This window comes from Aquarana catesbeiana, linkage group LG06 (genome assembly GCF_042186555.1).
Source record: "Aquarana catesbeiana isolate 2022-GZ linkage group LG06, ASM4218655v1, whole genome shotgun sequence".
NCBI classification, from domain to species: Eukaryota; Metazoa; Chordata; class Amphibia; order Anura; family Ranidae; genus Aquarana; species Aquarana catesbeiana.
This window is the reverse complement of record NC_133329.1, coordinates 20,588,405-20,609,284: the sequence shown is the minus strand read 5'-3', so window position 1 is coordinate 20,609,284 and position 20,880 is coordinate 20,588,405. Positions and strand designations below refer to the sequence as shown.

General features: G+C 41.6%; 1 pseudogene; it reads right to left on the bottom strand.

Moving 5' to 3' along the window:
• Nucleotides 1-1,529: 1,529 nt before the first annotated feature.
• Nucleotides 1,530-19,794, bottom strand: LOC141147880 (kinesin-like protein KIF13A pseudogene; annotated as a pseudogene).
• Nucleotides 19,795-20,880: the final 1,086 nt, after the last annotated feature.

Below are 20,880 nucleotides of genomic sequence, written 5' to 3'. Positions count from 1 at the left end.
TCACTGCTTGTCACCTTTATACAGTAATCAATGCAATTTTATAGCATTGATCGCTGTATAAATGTGAATGGTCTCAAAAATGTGTCAAAAGTGTCCGATGTGTCCGCCATAATGTCGCAGTCACAAAAAAATTGCAGATAGCCGACATTGCTAGTAAAAAAAAAATAAAAGAATTTTTTTTTACAAATGCCATAAATCTATCCCGTATTTTGTAGATGCTATAACTTTTGCGCAAACCAATCAATGTACGCTTATTGCGATTTTTTTTACCAAACATATGTAGAAGAATACGTATCAGCCTGAACTGAGGAAAAAATTTGTTTTTTTTTTTTAAATTGTGATATTTATTATAGCAAAAAGTATAAAATATTGTGTTTTTTTCTTTTGTTTATAGCGCAAAAAATAAAAACCGCAGAGGTGATCAAATACCACCAAAAGAAAGCTCTATTTGTGGGGAAAAAAGGACGTCAATTTTGTTTGGGTACAGCATTGCTCGACTGCGCAATTGTCGTTTAAAGTGCGACAGCGCTGAAAACTAAAAATTGGTCTGGGAAGGAAGGGGGTGAAAATGCCCTGTATTGAACCGGTTAAAATCAAGGGCAGTTTTTAAAACTTTTTTTTTGCATTGATCCATGTCCCCTGGGGCAGGACCTGGGTCCCCAGACACTTTTTATGACAATAAATTGCATATAAGCCTTGAAAATTAGCACTTTTGATTATTCATGTTCGTGTCCCATAGACTTTAACGGTGTTCGCGTGTTCGAACAAATTTTTTGCCTGTTCGCATGTTCTGATGCGAATTGAACAGGGGGGTGTTCGGCTCATCCCTAGCCGCGAGTACTTTTAAATGACTTTTTTTCCTTTAGAAATGTCATTTTGCTCTCAGACTCTTCTAAACATGGGAAACACGTGCCACTTTACAGGCATACTATAGACACCCCCCAGGTACGAAATTTAAAGGAATATTACACTTTAATTGTTTCACTTTAAGCATTATTAAAATCACTTCTCCCGAAAAAACTTCAATTTTCAAAACTTTTTTTTGCATTGATCCATGTCCCCTGGGGCAGGACCCAGGTCCCCAAACACTTGACAATAAATTGCATATAAGCCTTTAAAATTAGCACTTTTGATTATTCATGTTCGTGTCTCATGGACTTTAACGGTGTTTGCGTGTTCAAACACATTTTTTGCCTCTTCGCATGTTCTGCTGCGAACTGAACAGGGGGGTGTTTGGCTCATCCCTAGTGACCAGTGTAACACTGGTCCAATGTTGTAATAATTTGAACATAATTATAGATAATCTCAGAGAAAGAGAACTGATCCTATCAGGATTTAAATAAGAACTTCTGAGCAACAAAGGTGTTTATTATTGATTGTAAACGGTTAGGACTTGCTGGGAAATCTCTGCAGCTTGGGATAGTTTATGTATAAAATATTTATTTGTCTTACAAATTCATAAAGCACTAACATGTCATGTGGCAATGTATAATGTATATGGATCCACTCTCTTTAGGAGAACTTACAACCTATTGTTGCACAGTCAGGTCCACAGTAAGCTCTGCACCAGCTACTCTTATACTACTATAGAAAGAGGAATTGGAGCAATACTTACTGAGCAGTTGGAGGTCATCACCTACACACCATTTCAAAGCCCAGGAGTGGCTCCAAAGCGTGATTTGACATGGTTTGGTTACTGTGTCACACGCTCTGAGATGAGCGCATATGCTTTTGGGGAATCACAGAAGAACACTGGAGCATGTCTTTTATTGCACTTTTTGGATGAGCATGTTGGATACCACTATTTATGGACACTGTATTATTTTTGCACTATATATTCATCATTTATGAACTTTATCAATTGTTCCTTGGAAAGAATGTGCACTTTTTCAGCTTTAATTTGCACTTGGATTTCAGTACTATATAGGCACGTTGCACTTTGCTAATTTATTAATAATTTATTTTTATCACAGATTGTTATTCATTAAATATTGTTTTAGAATATATTGGTATATATTTGCACATACAGATTTTCATTTTTATATTTATCTAGGGCAAACGCATTTCTTTGAATTATCAACCTATTTTTCTTCCTGAATTTATACAGTAGAGCAAGATTGGGGAGAATCTAGAAAACCTTTCTCAAATGAACATACCAACGAAATTTAGACAGAACCCAAGGAAGATGCAAACATAGGCCAAATAGTTTTTCTCTGTCACTGGAAGCAGTTAATGAGTTGTTGGCAATCAACAATAACAGGAAGATCTTGTTGTTATTGAGGGATCTGCCATGAACGGTCATCCTCATATATATTACACATGTTATAAGAATTATTAAATTGTATCTCATGTTGATGGTCAATTAGTTATAGTTTTGCCACGCAAGCTCATTCTTTGATTTGATTCTATTAAAAAATAACAACACTACAATTTATCAAAGAACATTGCTTTGGTGATCAGTGCCAATGTAGTCATTACATTGGTGGTCAGTGTGAATGTCCTTGTTAAATTAATTGTGAGTGCTATGAACCCCGTTGTCTTGATGATCAGTGTTAGTGCCACTATTACCTTAGTGATCAGTGTAAATACTCCCATTATATTGATGATTAGTGTGAATATTCCTGTTTCATTGTAGGTCAATGCCAAAGCCTCTATTACATTGGTAAAAAGTGTTACAACAGGTTAGTTACTTGAGTCCAGCTCAGAATTAGAGTACATTGTAGTGGGTGTAATGCAGAGAGTCAGAATATCTTAGCCAGTGAGAATAGAGGCTGCAGCCAATGAAAGACTTCCACTCCAATGTGATTCTCTTACTGGCTGTGCTGACATTATGCTTCCACCTTTTGGTGCTTAGACTATGGTATATTACAGAAGCACTCAATCGGAGTGTGGGATGTTCCGTTACAAGGCCCTCCTACAGGAGTTAGTTATAATAAAAAATCAAGTTAAAACCTTGGCTTTGTCAGAGATAGCCAAGCTCTCATTGTCCCCAGAGCAACACAATTGGCTGCTATGATGATAGTTTTGGCACTCATTTGCATTTTACAATCCATAACTTTGTGTATTCAACTTTTTTCATGTTTTGCATGGCACCCATGCTTCAACATATCTTAAAGTTAAACCATTAGAATGCTGGAGTTTAAAAAACATTTGCAACATGCGTGCCCAGCTGCAAAGACCCAACCGAGTTACAGCAAAGCTTTGTAACGATTAACACCAGTATTTACAGGATACCCAAAATAAAAGGAATTTCTGATATACTGTATGCCATTATGTGTCATATATCACCTGCAATGTACTATTACATGTGTCATGAAATAAATAATAAAATACCTTGGTACAGTAGAATGATCTTCCAGATCTATAGTTTTCTGCAAGCAATTACTGTTCCTTAAAATTTCAGAAGTTTGAGAACTGGCCTCACCATACTGCGGTGAACATGGAACCATGTAGTCTTGTACTTTTGTGCCATCACCTATCTCCAAGTATTCTGATTTGGTGGTATTAACTTTCATTTCAATAGGTTGACTGTTTGACTTATTAGAGATTGGGGTGAACATATCAGATGTTTGCTTTTTTTCAGTAGAGTTAAGATCATCATCAGAGGCTGGAATGGTTGGTGCAGAACTTACAGTTGCCTTGTAAAATGCCGATTTAGTCTTGAATTTCTCATTCTCAATCATGTTACTATTCCAACCTTCTCTTTCAGATAACATGAATGACCTGACATTTTCTGTATTCAATTCATCATATGTTTGAACCTCAGCTTCAGATGAAACATTTGTCTTCATATGTTCTGGCTTTGGTCTGCTAGGTTGTTGTAAATCAAATACATTGTTTCCTATATGTATTTTATCTTCATGCCACAACTGGGTCTTTGTTTTAGATAAGCAGCCATTAACATATATTTTTGAGTTGTTGACTGCAATTAGAAAAACCTCTCCTTCTTCTGTCTTCCTGATCTCACAGTGTTCACATTCAGCCTCAGCACTAGAGATCTGGATGTCTTGAGAAGGTCCAGAGCCAATCTTGGTTATATCATTTATTTTATGGATAATTAATGTATCACGTTGGATAAGATAGCATTCATTACTAAATGTGACATTCTGTTCTTTAAGAATGGTGCCCATGTTCTCTAAATTCTTCTGCCATTCCTGTGTGGCAACCTCGGTCCTTTTCAGCTTTTCTTCCCACGAAGTTTTCAGATCACTGAGAAGACATTCTTTTTCCTCTAACTGTGACTTCAGTTTTTTTACTTCTGCCTTCACTTGCTCTGTTGTTGTAAGCTGCTCTCTGAGGCTTTTTATTTCCTCTTGTAGCTTCTCTATGGCTTTGGATTTCACATCCTTATTCACCATGGCTTGATTGACTATTCGTTTGGCACTCTCTGCGTATCTTAGGGTAGAAAGCGTTTCCTGATAATTATCTGCTGCAGGACTGACTGTGGCCAACATAATCGTCTTGCTGTTTCCTCCAAGATTGTTCTTTAGCAGCCATGTGAGCACAGAGTCTCTATAATTCATGTATTGACTCTTCCTTTTATTTTCTGAGATTACAGCCAATGAATTTATGACTTGACCAAGAGTTAAGAGGGATTTGTTGATATTACAACATTCCTTAAGCTGACTGCCTTGGGCACCAGATTTATAGGACCTCTCACTTCCTGCCAGATCTACTAGGCTGACCTTACTCACCAACTCTCTGGAGGCTCCAGACTTGGGATCATTACATATTTGTGTAACAGTCAGTGTTAGTATAGAATGGGATCGACTACTCTGTTCATTCATCTTGGTTTCTGCAATGGCCCTCTGTTTGTTACCTTGGTCCAGCAGCAATTTAATCTCTTTATAGCTTCGAACAGCATGACAACATAATCCCTCTACATATGGACCGAGTAGTCGGTCTTCTCTAACTCTTAGTTTCCTTTGCTTTTCTTCTGACCTTAGAAGATCTCTCACCTCTTCATTATATATCTCAAAATAGGAGGCCTCAATCCTGATGGTTTCCAAGTCATTGGACTCTTTATTTAATAAAGCAGAGCAGATTCTTGGCACAATACCAGGTTGGTCTTCTGTTCCCATCATTGAAAATGTTTTTCCTGATCCTGTTTGGCCATAAGCAAAGATACACACATTGTAACCAAGCCATATGTTCTCAAGAACTCCATCTCCGAGATGTTCAAAAACATCTTCCTGCCCAGTATCATGTCTATCCTCTGTCCAGAAACAGTTGTCATATGTGAAGGTACGAGATTCTTTTCTGGCTTTTTCCTTGCAGGAAATGGGTGGCAGAAGGGTAATCTGGTTTCCACTGACCCGAACAACACACTCTGAGTTTAGTCCTTCCTCCCTCTGATACAGAGGACAGACCCTCACAGCCACTTTCACTTTGCTGTTATTCATTTTTACAGTTTTTGGATAACCTTTGGGGAGAAAATATAAGAAAGGATGAAAACAGTCTTTGAGATCTGAATATCTTTATAATACTGAAAAAGGAAAAAGAGGCTGGATGGCCAAACGCTGCGTTAAAATTGTGCTTAATTAACTACTGATAAAGATATTAAAACAAACAATCAACAAAACATAAGCAGCCCACGCCAAGAGTCTTCAATACAAATCCCAAAATCATAAAATATATATTAGTGCAGCGCTAAATTATTGAAGCAGAAGAAATATAAATTAAGTGAAAACAATCTGAACCAGAAAACTAAAGCAGACAATATTAAAATGTGCTATTGTTATGAAAATTAAATCACCCGGTGACATAAAAATAAATCACATATACATAATTGATATGCACACTAACAAAATAGCGTTGGTGATCCTCAGATGTGGATCAGTGTAATCCACAATAGCAGTATTCAGAGTTCCAATACATTTGCAAGAGGAAAAAAGGGGGTGGCCAGTGAATAGTTCGATTGGCACTGTGACGAGAAAAGGAGTCCCTTATCCAATGAAGCGAAACACTAGGGATGAGCTTCGAGTTCGAGTCGAACTCATGGTCGACTCAAACATCGGCTGTTCGCAAGTTTGCCGAACAGCAAACGATTTGGGGTGTTCACAGCAAATTCGAATGCCGCAGAACATCCTTTAAAAGTCTATGGGAGAAATCAAAAGTGCTAATTTTAAAGGCTTATATGCAAGTTATTGTCATAAAAAGTGTTTGGGGACCTGGGTCCTGCCCCAGGGGACATGGATCAATGCAAAAAAAAGTTTTAAAAACGTCCGTTTTTTCAGGAGCAGTGATTTTAATAATGCTTAAAGTGAAACAATAAAAGTGTAATATCCCTTTAAATTTCGTACATGGGGGTGTCTATAGTATGGCTGTAAATGGGGCGCATGTTTCCCATGTATAGAACAGTCTGACAGCAAAATGACATTTCAAAGGAAAAAAAGTCATTTAAAACTACTCGCGGCTATTGCATTGCTGGTCCGACAATACACATAAAAGTTCATTGATAAAAACGGCATGGGAATTCCCCACAGGGGAACCCCGAACCAAAATGTAAAAAAAAATGACGTGGGGGTCCCCCTAAATTCCATACCAGGCCCTTCAGGTCTGGTATGGATATTAAGGGGAACCCTGGCCAAAATTTAAAAAAAAAATGGCGTGGGGGTCCCCCTAAATTCCATACTAGACCCTTCAGGTCTGGTATGGATTTTAAGGGGAACCCTGCGCCAAAATGTAAAAAAAAAAATGGCGTGGGGTCCCCCCAAAAATCCATACCTTATCCGAGCACACAACCTGGCAGGCCGCAGGAAAAGAGGGGGGACGAGAGAGCGCCCCCCCTCCTGAACCGTACCAGGCCACATGCCCTCAACATTGGGAGGGTGCTTTGAGGTAGCCCCCCAAAACACCTTGTCCCCATGTTGATGAGGACAAGGGCCTCATCCCCACAACCCTGGCCGGTGGTTGTGGGGATCTGCGGGCGGGGGACTTATCGGAATCCGGAAGCCCCCTTTAACAAGGGGACCCCCATATCCCGGCCCCCCCCTGTGTGAAATGGTAAAGGGGTACAAAAATACCACCACCATTTTACTAAAAAACTGTCAAAAATGTTAAAAATGACAAGAGACAGTTTTTGACAATTCCTTTATTTAAATGCTTCTTCTTTCTTCTATCTTCCTTCATCTTCTTCTTCTGGTTCTTCTGGCTCTTCCGGTTCTTCCTCCGGTGTTCTCGTCCAGCATCTCCTCCGCGGCGTCTTCTATCTTCTTCTCCTCGGGCCGCTCCGCACCCATGGCATGGGGGGAGGCTCCCGCTCTTCTCTTCATCTTCTTCTCTTCTTCATCTTCTTCTCTTCTTCATCTTCTTCTCCGGGCCGCTCCGCATCCATGCTGGCATGGTGGGAGGCTCCCGCTGTGTGATGCGTCTCCTCTTCTGACAGTTCTTAAATAACGGGGGGGTGGGGCCACCCGGTGACCCCACCCCCCTGACGCACGGGACATGACGGGACTTCTCTGTGGCATTCCCCGTGACGTCACAGGGAAGTCCCGTCAAGTCAGCGTGCGCCAGAGGGGGGGCGGGGTCACCGGGTGGCCCCGCCCCCCGTTATTTAAGAACCGTCAGAAGAGGAGACGCGTCACACAGCGGGAGCCTCCCACCATGCCAGCATGGATGCGGAGTGGCCCGGAGAAGAAAATGAAGAAGAGAAGAAGATGAAGAAGAGAAGAAGATGAAGAGAAAAGCGGGAGCCTCCCTCCATGCCATGGGTGCGGAGCGGCCTGAGGAGAAGAAGATAGAAGATGCTGCGGAGGAGATGCTGGATGAGAACACCGGAGGAAGAACCAGAAGAACCAGAAGATGAAGATGAAGGAAGATAGAAGAAAGAAGAAAGAAGAAAGAAGATAGAAGAAGCATTTAAATAAAGGAATTGTCAAAAACTGTCTCTTGTCATTTTTAACATTCTTGACAGTTTTTTAGTGAAATGGTAGGGGTACAAGTACCCCCTTACCATTTCACACAGGGGGGGCCGGGATCTGGGGGTCCCCTTGTTAAAGGGGGCTTCCAGATTCTGATAAGCCCCCCGCCCGCAGACCCCCACAACCATCGGCCAGGGTTGTGGGGATGAGGCCCTTGTCCTCATCAACATGGGGACAAGGTGTTTTGGGGGGCTGCCCCAAAGCACCCTCCCAATGTTGAGGGCATGTGGCCTGGTAAGGTTCAGGAGGGGGGGCGCTCTCTTGTCCCCCCCTCTTTTCCTGCGGCCTGCCTGGTTGCGTGCTCAGATAAGGGTCTGGTATGGATTTTTGGGGGGACCCCACGCCGTTTTTTTTTTAAATTTTGGCGCGGGGTTCCCCTTAAAATCCATACCAGACCTGAAGGGCCTGGTATGGAATTTAGGGGGACCCTCACGTCTTTTTTTTAATTTTGGTTCGGGGTTCACCTGTGGGGAATTCCCATGCCGTTTTTATCAATGAACTTTTATGTGTATTGTCGGACCTGCAATGCAATAGCCGCGAGTAGTTTTAAATGACTTTTTTTTCTTTGAAATGTCATTTTGCTGTCAGACTGTTCTAAACGCGGGAAACATGCGCCCCTTTACAGGCATACTATAGACACCCCCCAGCTACGAAATTTAAAGGGATATTACACTTTTATTGTTTGACTTTAAGCATTATTAAAATCACTGTTCCTGAAAAAATGGCCGTTTTTAAAACTTTTTTTTGCATTGATCCATGTCCCCTGGGGCAGGACCCAGGTCCCCAAACACTTTTTATGACAATAACTTGCATTTAAGCCTTTAAAATTAGCACTTTTTATTATTCATGTTCGTGTCCCATAGACTTTAACGGTGTTCGCGTGTTCGAACAAACTTTTTTCCTGTTCGCATGCTCTGGTGAGAACCGAACAGGGGGGCGTTCGGCTCATCCCTACGAAACACCCAGTTGAGTAAGTTGTCTCCTTACCAGCTGAAAAGAGCAATATGTTGGTCTCACCGAGCCCAGGGAATTATGGTCTCCCAAAAACCTTAAAGGAACTTCAGGACTGTGGCATCTGTGTCACCAGAGAGGATGAAAGGGACCAGGGGCTGCTCCGTCTGTGGTTGGCAGTATCACAGAGTAGAGCAGAGTAGCAGATTGACCAGCTGGAGACTCCTGGTAAGGAGATAACTTACTCACCTGGGTGTTTCCCTTCATTGGATAAGGGACTCCTTTTCTCATCACAGTGCCGATCGTACTATTCACTGGCCACCCCCTTTTTTTTCCTCTTGCAAATGTATTGGAACTCTGAATACTGCTATTTTGGATTACACTGATCCACATCTGAGGATCACCAACGCTATTTTGTTAGTGTGCATATCAATTATGTATATGTGATTTATTTTTATGTCACCGGGTGATTTAATTTTCATAACAATAGCACATTTTAATATTGTCTACTTTAGTTTTCTGGTTCAGTTTGTTTTCACTTAATTTATATTTCTTCTGCTTCAAGAATTTAGCGCTGCACTAAAATATATTTTATCCTTATAATACTGACCTGCTGACTCACATGCATATAACAAACAAAAATCAGTGTCAATAGGATACACTTGACATCCTTAGGATTATACAAGCAGATGTTCCTGTTAGTTAATACTAGGCCAATTATGGCATTCCTCTCCTACATGTAAAACTTGTCATATTTTTTTTTCTAGAAAATTACTCAGAACCCCCAAAAATTATATATATATATATATATATATATTTTTAGCAGAGACCCTAATGAATAAAATGGTGATCATTGCAATTTTCTATGTCACACAGTATTTGTGCAGGAATTTTTCAAACACTTTCATGAATTAAAAAAAAAAAACAAAACACTAAAGTTAGCCCATTTTTTTTAATATGTGAAAGATGTTACACCAAGTAAATAGATAGCTAACATGTCACGCTTTAAAATTGCACACACTTGTGGAATGGTGCCAAACTTTGGTACTTAAAAATCTCCACAGGTGACACTTTAAAAATGTTTACAGGTTACCTGTTTGGAGCTACAGAGGAGATCTTGTGCTAGAATTATTGCTCTCGCTCTAACATTTGCAGCAATACCTCACATGTGTGGTTTGAATGCCGTTTACATATACGGGGGCAACCTACGTATGCGTTTGCTCCTGTGTGCGGGAATAGGGGTGGTTTACATTTTTTATTTTTTTATTATTTATTTGCTTTTTATTTTTGTTATTTTTACACTTTCCCTTAAATTTTTTTTGTGAGTGGACAGATAGGATCAATCCAATAGGATCGCTTGTCCTTTCAGCCAATCATGTGATGGGTGTACAAACCCGCTAACTGATTGGCCAGAAGGAGGATTAGTGTTCCAACAGTGAATATTCATTCCCTGTTGTAACACACCTGGGTGGACTGAGAGCGCACTCTCTGTGCCCCGAGCCCACCCTAATTTGAAGCCTATTAGAACCTCCCCCACCCATCACCGCAATTATAAAACATACGTCCGGCGTCTTGAAAGGGGCCGGGCGTATGAATAGGGGGGTGGCGGAAGGGATAGGGGAGGCGGCGCCCATGCACCCTCAATGGAAAGGCCGCCCCTGGTCAGAAGTGATGCTTCTGGCCTCCGAGGGTCATAGAGATAGCCAGGATCAATCTGCTCCACGGTCAGCTCTATGGTAAACCACCGCCACAGGCAGTTTCATTCTTTGCCTCACACGGGTGAGCCATGAGAAGCACCTTAGGGAGGCAGTCGGGTGGATGAGTCCCCTCCCACCACCTGTGGGGGGGGCGTGTCCAAGATGGTGCTGTGAGCGGATGCTTATTTCAGAGCTCTGCCAAGAATCGAGCCCTAATCCGGACCATCAGTGCCAGATACCCGCCTGACCTCTGGCAGAGGGTGCCCCAGGAGCGGACAATCCGGGGAATCAGCTGGCAGGCTCTGAATTGGCATGTAGCGACCGCCATAGGATCTTCTCCTCCCGCTCTGTCCTCCCCATGAGGCACAGCACACGGAGCCCAGTGTGCATGAGGCCTCACACATGGGCTCAGAGCCACCTGAATGCAGTGCCAACAGTCGGGAGCAATGACCGGTAAAGAGAGAAAGATTAAATTCCCTCTGATCCCAGAGACCCCCTTGTCACCACCAGACCCACCAGCAGACCCCTGGGCCTCACGCAGCACACATAGGGCATCACAAACAGACCCCATAGAGACAGATGAAGCCAGACCGCCCTGGCTAACAGAGGTTATGGCAGCCATAGCCACCTGCCAATCCACTCTCACTGCAAAAATAGAGGCTGTACAAATGGATGTGGGCCTTCTAAGACAGGATATGGACAAACTTAGATCCAGGGTGCCAGAAACAGAGCAGAGGGTCAATAACACTGAGGATACAGTTGCAGAGCATGGTGCAGTGCTTCACACACTCCAAACCAAGGTGAAAGCCCTGGAGTGTAGTGGTGAAGACGCCGAAAACAGAAATAAACGCAACAACCTGTGCATAGTCAGCCTGGCGGAGGGTTCGGAGGGTAATGACCCCACGTGTTATGTGGAAGACATGCTTCGCAACCTTCTTCCTTATGCCCGAGTGCACTCTGGCATGTCAAGCAAACTTGAGAAATCATGGCGCCCATGGCTATCCTGGGCTAAACCCTAAGCTTGTATACTTTGAAATTCTCACAATAGAGCTGACCACTAGAAATATGCACTGCTGAAAAATGTGTTTGTATTCCTTTCATTCAGTTATTTTTTCAGTTTTTCGTTATGATCGCAATTTGTAAATTTGTAAGTTTGTAAATTCGAAAATTTGTAAATTTGTAAATTCAAAAACTTGTAAATTTGAAAATCAGAAAATAAGAAAGAAAATCCAAAAATTCTAACTAACTAATAATAACTAACTATTAAATTATAGGTATTGGAATTTCCTTTCAAATTCGGCTCTTAGTGAACGTAACGAATATGAATATTTATCCGAAGTTCAGAATTATCCAAAATATCCGAAATAACAAATGCCGCATCTAAACCAAATGGAACAGAACAAATTAATATTAAATAAAGCGTTTTTATTAATATTATTATTATTTATTATTATTAACTTGTTACATTCCATTCGTTTAGATACGGCTTTCGTTATTTCGGATAATTCATAACTTTGGATACATTTGTATTTGTTACGTTCACTAACAGCCAAACTTGAAAGGAAATTCCAGTACCTATAATTTATTAGTTAGTAATAGTTAAGTTATTGTTAGTTAGTTATTATTTCAGATTTGAATTTTTGGGTTTTTTCCAAATGAACAAATTTGTCGAAATTCGTTAATAAACGAAATCGGAACAAAAACGAATTGCACATGTCCACTGACCACTAGGTGTGTGCTCTTTCCAGTCTACTACTGTATGAGATGTATATTGTACACTGTTCTTACATGATGTTCTACCTATTTTTTTTTTTTAACAAAACTGCATCTACGTATCTAAGTATAATTTTGTATTCATTTAGACTGAGTTCACACTGAATGCCGATGCGGCTCACAGACGGATTCCGGTGCATCCTGGTTCACCGTTTCAGGTCCGATTTCAGCCCGAATTTTGGGCTGAATTCGGACCTTAAATGGACCAAAAGACACACAGGTCTCCTGTGCAAATTTGCACCAGAGCTGCAACGGAGATATGTGAACCGGCTCCATAGAGAGCCTGTCACACTCTCCTGCTATTGCGACTTGGATCCCGCATAGTGTGGGACCCGGCCTCATAAATCCAATAGTGTGAACCCGGCCTCATAAATCCACTAAAAAACAATTGAATTAAATAATATTCCAGGCCAAAATCTTGGTATTTATCCATCAAAAGATCAGTTGATCTTCAGACACATATCAGGAATATAAAATGTTGGGTTTACACATATATTGGTATTACTTTATTGGCATACTTTAAGTCATGCCAACTTCAAAATAGTTCCTGCATTACTTTTTTTCAAAGTCGGATCCCGTAATAACGGATCCGACTTTGGCATGCAAATTGTGCATGAAGGGGAACTCCACACCAATAAAAAAAAAAAAATGACATGGGTTCCCTCTTCATGAGCATACTGGGCCCTTCGGTCTGGTATGGATTTTAAGGGGAACCACCCACACCGAAAAAACGGCGTGGGGGTCCCCCCAAAATCCATACCAGACCCTTATCTGAGCACGCAGTCTGGCAGGTCAGGAAAGGGGGTGGGGATGAGCGAGTGCCCACTCCTGAACCATACCAGGCCGCATGCCCTCAACAGGTTTTTAAAGTAATTTATTAGGCAGCTCCGGGGATCTCTTCTGACTTTGGGGGTCTCTTCCTTCTTCTCCGCTCTCTCCGGCCTGTGTGTTTTATTTTTCACACTTTTTATTCCAGGTGAATGGGTAGGGGTACCATGTACCCCCCATACTCATTCACGTAGGGTGGGGGCCAGGATCTGGGGGCCCCCTTATTAAAGGGGGCTCCCAGATTCCGATAAGCCCTCCGCCCGCAGACCCCAACAACCAACGGCCAGGGTTGTCAGGAAGGGGCCCTTGTCCTCATCAACATTGGGGCAAGGTGCTTTGGGGCGGGGGGGGCGCAGGCCCCCCACCCCAAAGCACCCACGCCCCCATGTTGAGGGCATGCGGCCTGGTATGATTCAGGAGTGGGGGCGCTCGCTCGTCCCCACCCCCTTTCCTGAACCACCAGGCTGCGTGCTCGGATAAGGGTCTGGTATGGATTTTGGGGGGTTCCCCCTTAAAATCCATACCAGACCGAAGGGCCCGGTATGCTCATGAAGGGGGAACCCATGTCATTTTTTTTTTAAAACATTGGCATGGAGTTCCCCTTAATTTTTGGGGGATAAAAGTCGTGTCCCTGGTCATTGAAGTCGTAATTCAAGTCATAGGGCAAAGTCAGATCCACAGTCGTATGACTGTCTTGTCAAAATCGTGGCCACGAAATCGCTGCAAAACCACGTGACTTTGGAGTAGCACAAGTGTTAAAGGGGCCTAGGGGGTCTTTCACACTTCTCTGTTGCAAAAAACACAATAGAAATGCATATACAGTCAGGTCCATAAATATTGGGACATTGACACAATTCTAATCTTTTTGGCTCTATACACCACCACAATTAATTTAAAATTAAACGAACAAGATGTGCTTTAACTGCAGACTTTCAGCTTTAATTTGAGGGTATTTACATCCAAATCAGGAGAACGGTGTAGGAATTACAACAGTTTGTATATGTGCCTCCCACATTTTAAGGGACCAAAAGTAATGGGACAGTTGACTGCTCAGCTGTTTCATGGCCAGGTGTGTGTTATTCCCTCATTATCCCATTTACAAGGAGCAGATAACAGGTCCAGAGTTCATTTCAAGTGTGCTATTTGCATTTGGAATCTGTTGCTGTCAACTCTCAATATGAGATCCAAAGAGCTGTCACTATCAGTGAAGCAAGACATCATTAGGCTGAAAAAACAAAACAAACCCATCAGAGAGGTAGCAAAAACATTAGGTGTGGCCAAATCAACTGTTTGGAACATCCTTAAAAAGAAAGAACACACTGGTGAGCTCAGCAACACCAAAAGACCCGGAAGACCACGGAAAACAACTGTGGTGGATGACCGAAGAATTCTTTCCCTGGTGAAGAAAAAACCCTTCACAACAGTTGGCCAGATCAAGAACACTCTTCAGGAGGTAGGTGTATGTGTGTCAAAGTCAACAATAAAGAGAAGACTTCACCAGAGTGAATACAGAGGGTTCACCACAAGATGTAAACCATTGGTGAGCCTCAAAAACAGGAAGGCCAGATTAGAGTTTGAAAAAACAACATTTAAAAAAGCCTTCACAGTTCTGGAACTACATCCTATGGGCAGATGAGACCAAGATCAACTTGTACCAGAGTGATGGGAAGAGAAGAGTATGGAGAAGGAAAGGAACTGCTCATGATCCAAAGCATGCCACCTCATCAGTGAAGCATGGTGGTGGTAGTGTCATGGCGTGGGCATGTATGGCTGCCAATGGAACTGGTTCTCTTGTATTTATTGATGATGTGACTGCTGACAAAAGCAGTAGGATGAATTCTGAAGTGTTTCGGGCAATATTATCTGCTCATATTCAGAAAAATGCTTAAGAACTCATTGGACGGCGTTTCACAGTGCAGATGGACAATGACCCGAAGCATACTGTGAAAGCAACCAAAGAGTTTTTTAAGGGAAAGAAGTGGAATGTTATGCAATGGCCAAGTCAATCACCTGACCTGAATCCGATTGAGCATGCATTTCACTTGCTGAAGACAAAACTGAAGGGAAAATGCCCCAAGAACAAGCAGGAACTGAAGACAGTTGCAGTAGAGGCCTGGCAGAGCATCACCAGGGATAAAACCCAGCGTCTGGTGATGTCTATGCGTTCCAGACTTCAGGCTGTAATTGACTGCAAAGGATTTGCAACCCAGTATTAAAAAAGTGAAAGTTTGATGGATGATTGTTAATCTGTCCCATTACTTTTGGTCCCTTAAAAAGTGGAAGGCACATATACAAACTGTTGTAATTCCTACACCCTTCACCTGATTTGGATGTAAATACCCTCAAATTAAAGCTGAAAGTCTGAAATTAAAGCACAGCTTGTTCGTTTCATCTCAAATCCATTGTGGTGGTGTAAAGAGCCAAAAAGATTAGAATTGTGTCAATGTTCCAATATTTATGGACCTGACTGTACATCCTTGCATCATTTTTAAGGTATTTTGCCAAATTTGCTGGACTTCTCCTCAAATCATGAACCTGTGGAACTTGGACATGTGACTCAAAACGCACCAAAAACGCACCTCGGTACGTTTTTGATGCAGTTTCCATGTATTTTATGGGGAGGTGCATCATGCAGGCCTTTTAAAAATGCACAGCACCCACAGAGCACTGCTGTAAAGTGTTCCATAGGATTTAAAGGGCTACAGTTTTCATTCATTTTTCTTCTGTTTTTTTTTTTTACCCCAACAATGCATCAAAAACAGATCATTGTGAAAGGGACCTAATAGTGCATAGATCATGTTGTTTTGCTTGAGGTGCCAATCTATTCACCAATAATATTTCACTTAATGGCAGTGGATTGATTCACTCACTAGCTTGATATCCATCTAAACACTGGTGACAATGTTTCTTACGTCTAAATTATTTGCTCCACCCACCTACCAATAACGTTGTGAGGGGTCCTGCTTTTCCTTTTTTCATTCATTTTACAGTATGTCACAAAAGTGAGTACACCCCTCACATTTTAATAAATCTTTTCTTCTATCTTTTCAAGTGACAACACTGAAGAAATGACACTTTGCTACAATATAAAGTAGTGAGTGTTCAGCTTGTATAACAATGTAAATTTGTTGTCCCCTCATAACTCAACACACAGCCATTAATGTCTAAACCGCTGGCAACAAAAGTCAGTACACCCCTAAGTGAAAATGAAATGTTTTCCCTCCCCGGTGTCATGTGACTCGTTAGTGTTACAAGGTCTCCGGTGTGAATGGGGAGCAGGTGTGTTAAATTTGGTGTTATCGCTCTCACTCTCTCATACTGGTCACTGGAAGTTCAACATGGCACCTCATGGCAAAGAACTCTCTGAGGATCTGAAAAAAAGAATTGTTGCTCTACATAAAGATGGCCTAGGCTATAAGAAGATTGCCAAGACCCTGAAACTGAGCTGCAGCACGGTGGCCAAGACCATACAGCGGTTTAACAGGACAGGTTCCACTCAGAACAGGCCTCGTCATGGTCCACCAAAGAAGTGGAGTGCACGAGCTCAACGTCATATCCAGAGGTTGTCTTTTGGGAAATAGACATATGAGTGCTGCCAGCATTGCTGCAGAGGTTGAAGGGGTGGGGGGGTCAGCCCGTCAGTGCTCAGACCATACGCCACACACTGCATCAAATTGGTCTGCATGGCTGTCATCCCAGAAGGAAGCCTCTTCTAAAGATGATGCACAAGAAAGCCCGCAAACAGTTTGCTGAAGACAAGCAGACTAAGGACTTGGATTACTGGAACCATGTCCTGTGGTCTGATGAGACCAAGATAAACTTATTTGGTTCAGATGGTGACAAGCGTGTGTGGGGGCAACCAAGTGAGGCGTACAAAGACAAGTGTGTCTTGTCTACAGTCAAGCATGGTGGTGGGAGTGTCATGGTCTGGAGCTGCATGAGTGCTGCCCGCACTGAGGGGCTACAGTTCATTGAGGGAACCATGAATGCCAACATGTACTGTGACATACTGAAGCAGAGCATGATCCCCTTCCTTCAGAGACTGGGCCGCAGGGCAGTATTCCAACGTGATAACGACCCCAAACACACCTCCAAGACCACCACTGCCTTGCTAAAGAAGCTGAGGGGTAAAGGTGATGGAGTGGCCAAGCATGTCTCCAGACCTAAACTCTATTGAGCATCTGTGGGACATCCTCAAACAGAAGGTGGAGGAGCGCAAGGTCTCTAACATCCACCAGCTCCATGATGTCATCATGGAGGAGGGGAAGAGGATTCCAGTGGTAGCCTGTGAAGCTCTGGGGAACTCCATGCCCAAGAGGGTTAAGGCAGTGATGGAAAATAATGTTGGCCACACAAAATATTGACACTTTGGGCCCAATTTGGACATTTTCACTTAGGGGTGTACTGACTTTTGTTGCCAGCGGTTTAGACATTAATGGCTGTGTGTTGAGTTATTTTGAGGGGACAACAAATTTACACTGTTATACAAGCTGTACACTCACTACTTTACATTGTAGACAAGTGTCATTTCTATAGTGTTGTCACATGAAAAGATAGAAGAAAAGATTTACACAAATGTGAGGGGTGTACTACATAATGTTTGGGGGTTCTGAGTAATTTTATAGCAAAAAATAAAAAATACTAATATTTACTTGTAAACAAAAAGTGTCAGATAATGATGCCTGGTCTTAAAGAAATTGTATTTTACTTCCTATGTGTGATTTCTCGTGGCACATTTAAAATCACTTTGCTCCCTTTCTTTGGGTAATTAAGGGTGATTTATTTTTATTTTTAGAACCTGCCCATGCTATCACATGGGGGAATTGTTGGCCTCTTGTGATAACAATAAAGTTAACTGAAGAAAAATATTTTAAAAGTGTTAAAAAACAAACAAATACATAAAAAAAAGGATCACTGAAGATGTGGATTTGATTTGAAAAAAAAAAATAAAAACACCAACATAGAAATTATTGTGGATGATAAATGAGAGATAAACTAAGATGTTGAAAGTGACATCAAACCAAGACAAGATTTACACTGTTGATAAATATACAAAAAAAAAAAAAAAAAAAAGATTGAAGATATCCATCCCGGAAATGTCTTCATTATCAAGATATTTAAAACCATTAATTAATTAATTAATTACACCCATTTAATTAATTACACCCAAATATTAAACACATAAACACGTTTTACCATATTAATGTGATTTCAAAAGTCATTTTCAATACTATTAATTTTGCAGAATTCATTAAAATACTCCCCGGTGATCCCGCCATGAAGGTCCTTGTTCAAACACCTCCTGTTCTAAGGTGACAACACTCTGTCCCTGTCTCCCAGTTGTGCTCTTGAGTTGTCACCCTGTTACCCAAGATTCCAGTATAATGGCTATTTCCACACACATGAATAATAAGAAAAAAAACCTGCGCCGTGGAAAAAAAAACTATAATAATTCTAAATAAATGCAAAATGTATATATACATTTTGCATTTATTTGTATGTATACACACGCATGTTAATATGCAGTAGGGCTGCCGCTATAGTGTAAGGTGAATACCCCGAATAATGACAAAAAGAAATTTATACTCAGCGCTACCTCTCTAAATCATAAATGTACAGCTACTCACATCAAATGTGTATCATAAAACAACATATACAACAAAGTGCCGATATAGTGTAAGAACTTTATTGATTGCACCTTATTATTGCACTTTATTGAACTTGATTGTATGCAATTGTTGGCACTATATCGGCACTTTGTTGTATGTATGTGTTATATGTTGTTTTATGATACACATTTGATGTGAGTAGCTGTACATTTATGATTTAGAGAGGCAGCGCTGAGTATAAATTTCTTTTTGTCATTTCCACACACATGACACAGGCGTGGTGTCCGTTGGTGTCACCATCAGGGAACCCTCCCTGAGAAATACCATTCACCATCTCTGGGGTGCATGCCAACATGAAACGGCTGCAGAGAGGCTGCAGGAGATCAGCAGCCCTGAGATGTAACACAGAAGAGGTGCTTCAGTCACAGGACTGTCTGACCAGAGATGGACTTCCCGCACTGACCGCACATCATTGCTTAGGATCAGATTCCTGAGACCGAGCCAACAGAATGTGTGTCAGTGGGGCCCCTTGTGGTCTACACCAGGGCCACATGTGACAAGGTGACAACAGGAGCACAATGCAGAGACAGTGGTCACCCCATAATAGGAAGTGTCTGAACAAGGATGTTTATGGCGGGATCATCAGGGATTCCTTTAATAAAAGCTAAAGTAACGTCCTTTAACAACAACAGCAGAGTATTTCCATGTATGTATGATTTATGACTCCTGTGTTATCTCACTGATTGTCATCACTGGTTTGTCATCTGCACTGAATAGGAAGAGATCTCTGGCCAAATGTCCAATACTTGGCTGACTCTCCAGGATCCGGGTCTTCTCTCCATCACTGGGGTCCTCCAGATCATCAACCACCACAATCACATTCTCCTTCCCTGTGTATAAAATACATCATTATACATCGAATACATACATGATGTCCATGCCAAAATATTTACATAGGATTAATGCTGCAAATGTGATAGTATTAGCTGTAGTGGGAATAGTAGTTGGGGTAGTAGCTGTAGTAGAAATAGTAGTAGTTGGGGTAGAAGCGGCAGTAGGAATAGTAGTAGTTGGGGTAGTAGTGGCAGTAAAAATAGTAGTAGTTGGGGTTGTAGCTGTAGTAATAATAGTAGTAGTTTGGGTAGTAGCGGCAGTAGGAATAGTAGTAGTTGGGGTAGTAGCAGCAGTAGCAATATTAGTAGTTGGGGTACTAGCTGTAATAGAAATAGTAGTAGTTGGGGTAGTAGTGGCAGTAGAAATAATAGTAGTTGGGGTAGTAGTGGCAGTAGAAATAGTAGTACCTGGGGTTGTAGCTGCAGTAGGAATGGTACTAGTTGGGGTTGTAGCTGTAGTAGGAGTAGTAGTAGTAGTTTGGTTACTAGCAGTAGTAGGAATAGTAGTAGTTGGGGTAGTAGTGGCAGTAGAAATAGTAGTAGTTGGCATAGTAGCGGCAGTAGGAATAGTAGTATTTTGGGTACTAGCTGTAGTAGCAATAGTAGTAGTTGGGGTAGTAGCTGTAGTAAGAATAGTAGGAGTTGGGATAGTAGCTGTAGTGGGAGTAGTAATAGTTGGGTTATTAGCAGCAGTAGAAATAGTAGTAGTTGGGGTAGTAGAAGGTGTAGTAGGAATAGTAGTAGTTGGGGTAGTAGAAGGTGTAGTAGGAATAGTAGTAGTTGGGGTGGTAGTAGCTGTAGTAGGAACAGTAGTAGCTGGGGTAGTAGAAGGTGTAGCAGGAATAGTAGTAGTTGGGTTAGTAGTAGCTGCAGTAGGAATAGTAGTAGTTGGGGTAGTAGTAGCTATAGTAGGAATAGTAGTAGATGGGTTAGTAGTAGCTGTAGTAGGAATAGTAGTAGTTGGGGTAGTAGCTGTAGTAGGAGTAGTAGTAGTTTGGTTACTAGAAGCAGTAGGAATAGTAGTAGATGGGGTAGTAGTAGCTGTAGGAAATAAGGTCCTTCTAACTCTCTTGTTTTAAATTGTATAGTGGCTGCAGTGTCTCCCTTTATAATGTAAAGTGTTAATCAAACTGATGACTCTATATAAACCTTCTATTAAAATAATAATAATTAGTGTTGGTAAAAATATCAGTAGTAGTGATGATGG